Genomic DNA, 4851 nt, shown 5'->3' with positions numbered 1-4851 from the left:
GGTGTGGAGCTGTGAGAAGGACCTCGAGGTGAGGAGAGTGGCTGTGCCCTAACGAGCGGCCCCCTCCTGATCCCGGAGCCCTTGCCGGCCAGGGAGGGGTGCGCGCCGGCCCGGGGGCGGGGGGGGGGGGGGCGCGTCAGCCCGGGGGGGTGGGGGGTGCCCGCGGGCCCGGGGGGAGGGGTGCACCCGGCCCAGGGAGGGGTGCACGCCTCCTCAGCTGCCGGGATCGATCGGCCTCCACGGGTCCCGCCTGCCGGCCGGTCCTGGGGTTCACCTTCTCCCGCTCCGTCACACATCGCTATCCGCCTCCCTCGGACACCCCGCGAGCTGGCCGAGCCGTCTGGATAAAGGTCAGCATGCCAACGAGTCACGGGAAAGATCATCTCAAAGTTTCACACGTCCGAAGGCGGGGGGCGGGGGGGGGGGGAGTCTGCAGGACGTTTCACAGTATGGGGTTCGCAACAAGCTTCTTGTCCTTTTAAAACTCCGGGCACACGGAAAAGCCCCGTCTGGAGGTTTCTCGCCGATGAAGTGGCCGCATCTCCTAAGAGGTACGTATGGGAATCGGTAATTGTACAATCGGTCATCTAAAACCTTCGGGAAGGGGGCTGAGGGTGGGTGTTCAAAGGAAATGGAAGAAGGAAGGATGGCGGGCCGGAGGTTGTTAACCATCCGGGCACCGGGCACTGGGCACCGGGCACCGTGAGCCAGTCTTTAACTAAGAACGTCTGTAGCTTTAAATCCAGCGCACGACCCTCTACCCTGTCGATAGTGAGCAAGGGAAGACAAGGTCACGAGGGTGGGCCCTGACCCAGCAGGACGGGTGTCCTTGTCCAGGGGAGAGTCGGAGATGCGGAGCAGGGGACAGAAGACCCGTGGAGGCTGGGTCGCGTCCTGCCTTCGAGGGGACTGTGGTCCCGCGACACGTTGGCCCCGACTCCAGAACCGAGAGGCTGAATCTCTGTTAGCGTTCTGTCCCCTGCAGCAACGCCGACTTTTCCGGAAGCACAGGAGACCTGCTGCTCTGCTTACTTCCTTGCCCACGGCATCCAGACTTCTGGGCGTTTCCCAAACGAGACCCAAAGTCTTTTTCTCCAGGTCAAGTAGACTGAAGTTGAAGTCTTGCCCAGATCATCCAAGCCGTCCCTGGGCACGATACTGTCGCTGTATGTGACAGACAGTTGGAAAGGGGAGGGAATGGGTGCCGTGTGATCCACTTTCCTAGCCTGCTGTCATGTGGAAACGGGCGCTCCGTTTCGCAGGCAGTGACGGAGAAACGGATGGAGAACCGGCAAATCTGGTCCAGGGCCTGGGAGCCAGATCCTGAAAGGCTCTTCGTGGGCAACAAGGAAGAGTTTGCTGGCCTGTGTAGACATACGTGGCTCAGATTAAAGTCGCACCAACCAGGTAGAATGTCAACGGCCGGTGTCGGATTCTCTTGCTGAGGTCCGCCAGTCTCCTCTCTGCAGCTGGCTCTCAGGACAACAGACTCCAGAAAACAAAACCGAGAAAGCGCAGGCCAGGCCCCTCTCCCCTCCCCCACCCCTGGTGGACCTCACCCAGGCTCAGCCCCGGCTTGGCGGCCAGATCCCTGAGCTTCCCGGGGTCCACGGGAATACCTGGCTGGATTCCCTTCTGTTCCCGGGAATGTCTCGGGAACCATCCCAATCCACCCCTCCCCCACCTCCGCCTCACAGGGGAGGAGCTGAGAGCCGGAGGGGCACCGAAGCCTCTCCCAGCTCCTCTGTCCAAACCAAGCAGCCCCAGAGGCCCAAGCTCTTCCTCCCGCCAGAGCGCCCCAGGACTGCGCTCTGGGCCGGGCACTGCTCCCGTGACCCCCGGCCACCAGTGTGGCCAAGCAAGCAGGGACTGCTGTCCGCTGGCCGCCCGTCGCCTTCCTCCCCCTGCACTGGGCACTCTGTTGTACGGACGGTGGGGTGTGGGCACGCTTGTTGGGCTCCCATGGTGCACACTGCGCGCCCTAACACACATCACCAGGCTTCCCCCAAGTAGCCTGTGCCCTGGAACAGAGCCCTGCCCCTCTCCCCAGCCATGCCCCCCGCCCCAGGAGCGAAGCTCTGACCTTAACCTTACTGATGGCAGAAACGTGATTTCGGGGAGGCTCAGGCCCTCCCCACCACCCTCCTCCTTCTGAGGATTGCTCCCGGGGTTTCCTGGTGCTCTGAGCCCAAGCCCGTCCTGTGGGGGCTCAGAGCACCCATGAGGCCTGCTCCCTCTGCCTGAGGGCAACCCCGGCCCACAGGCTTTGCTCTGCTGTGCCCAGCTGACCTCTGCTCTCTGCTGCAGTGGAGGTGAGGAAAGGCAGACCAGGATATTGATTCCAGACCAGGTTCAAGTCCAGGGCTCCACCCCTTCCTAGCTACACGCACTTGGCTGATGAATTTTCTGTGCCCCACTGTCCTTATCTGTAAAATGGGCACAATAACGGTACCTATCTCATGGAGTTGTTATAGCCTGGCAAGAGTATGAGCTAAATCAATGTTAACTACTGTCACCATCACCATCATCACCACCATCACGACCCTCACCGCCATCACCATCGTCACCACCACCATCACCACCATCACCATCATCACCGTCACCACCACCACCATCATCGTCACCACCACCACCGTCACCGTCACCACCACCAGCACCATCACCACCATCACCACCGTCACCATCACCATCACCACCATCACCACCACCATCACCACCACCACCATCACCACCATCACCATCACCGTCACCACCACCATCACCACCATCACCACCATCGTCACCATCGTCACCACCACCACCACCGTCACCGTCACCACCACCACCATCGTCACCACCATCACCACCCTCACCACCACCATCACCACCACCATCACCACCCTCACCACCACCATCACCACCACCACCACCACCACCACCACCACCACCACCACCACCACCACCACCACCATCACCACCATCACCACCATCGTCACCACCGTCACCATCACCACCGTCACCGTCACCACCATCACCGTCACCACCATCACCGTCACCACCACCACCATCACCATCTCTTCACTCCTTTTATTTGCTCTGCTCTGCTTTGCCTGTACTCTGCTGTCTGTAGAGGATCCCACTGGGGGAATTTTATAGCCGACTTTACGGGACCCTACTTCTGATTTCTAGAATTACAATCCTGGGGCATAAGTGCACAAAAGTAGAAATCACAACTTTATCTGGGCAAGTAAAACTAACAATCCTTCGTAAGATGGAGAAGTGGGCAGGGTCCCAGCATGCATTCGCAAGCATTTATCTCAAACGAGTTAGCTCACCAACTACCCTCTAGCTCCCTAACTATCCCTCTAAACTTTATAAATATTAAACCATATTTTTCTGGTTTAAAAAACTGTAATATCTTTTCTTTCTGAAAATGCCAAATAGCAGAGAAATGGATAAATTAGAGTGCTCTCCTCCCACATTTACTTCCAGGAGTAAGCACAATGTGGTGTGTATACTTGCTGATCTTTTCCGTACACACAAATTGGAAGAAGACACACAGAGCGGGCTGCTTGGAGCTCTGTCCCCATTAAACACGAACTGCCATCCCGCACCTCCAGCCTGTGGCGCTGCCATCCTATTTGTGTCTTAAATCTCGAGGTACCTCCGATAAGGGGAGTTGCACATGTCCTTTTGTGATTGGCGTATGTCACTCGAGGTTCATCCGTGCTGTGGCAGGTGTCAGAATGTCCTTCCTTTTGAAGGCTCAGTATCTTCCCATTGCTTGAACAGACCACAGTTGGGTTATCCATTCCATAAACGCCCTTTGATGGATGTTTGGGCTGCTTCCGAGGCTTGGCAGTCAAGAAGATTGGTGCTGGGACTGTGGTGTGTGAAGACCGTATAAGACCCTGCTCTCAGTTCTTCTGAGTTACACCCAGAACCAGGACCACTGAACTATATGGTAGCTCTTTTTTAAATTTTCATGAGGCATCTCCGCACTGTTTCCCACCATTTTACAGCCCTGCCAACAGGGCACAAGGCTCAACTCCCCATACCCTTGCCCACACTTGTTATTTTCTGTGGGTTATTTTGACAGAAGGCATCCTGAGCAGACGTGAAGGAACACTTCCCTGTGGTTCGGATTTGCGTTTCTCTGATGTTAGTGACGTTGATGCTTATTGGCCACGTGTATGCCATCTTTGGAAAACTGTGTCCTCCATTCCTTTGCCCATTCTTTAATTGGGTTCATTTTTGCTGTTGAGTTATAGAAGTTCTCTATATAGTCTGAGTATCATCCCCTTATCAGATATATAATTTGTAACTATTTTCTCCTATTTTTAGGTTCCCTTTTGACTCTGTTGATTGTGTTTTCTCCTAATCAAAAGTATTTGAGTTGGATGGCGTCCTATTTGTCTATTTTTGCTTTCATTGCCTGTGTTTTGAGCGTCATATTCAAGGATCACTGCCAAGCCCAATGATGTGAAGCTTTTCCACTGTTTTGTTCTGGGAGTCTTTTAGTTGGGGTCTTACATTTAGGTCTTTAATCCACTTTAAGCTAATTTTTGTACGTGACGTAAGATAACGGTCTGACTTCCTTCTCTCGCATGTGGACACCCAGTCTTCCCAGCACCACTTGAACCCACCGTCCTCTCCCCGCTGAGTGGTTTGGTGCCCGCGCCGAAGATCAGTTGACCACACGCACGGGGGTTTATCTCTGGACGCTATTCCGTTCCGCTGATCTCTGCGTCAGTCCTCGTGCTGTGCCACACTGTGCCGATTGCCGTAACCTTGTCGTATGTCTGAAATCAGGGAGTGTGGGTCCTCCAAAGTTGTCTTTACTTCCTTCCAAATCGCTTTCCCTGTTTGGGG

This window comes from Suricata suricatta, chromosome 2, assembly GCF_006229205.1.
Source record: "Suricata suricatta isolate VVHF042 chromosome 2, meerkat_22Aug2017_6uvM2_HiC, whole genome shotgun sequence".
Lineage (NCBI taxonomy): Eukaryota > Metazoa > Chordata > Mammalia > Carnivora > Herpestidae > Suricata > Suricata suricatta.
Note: the sequence above shows the minus strand (reverse complement) of the source record.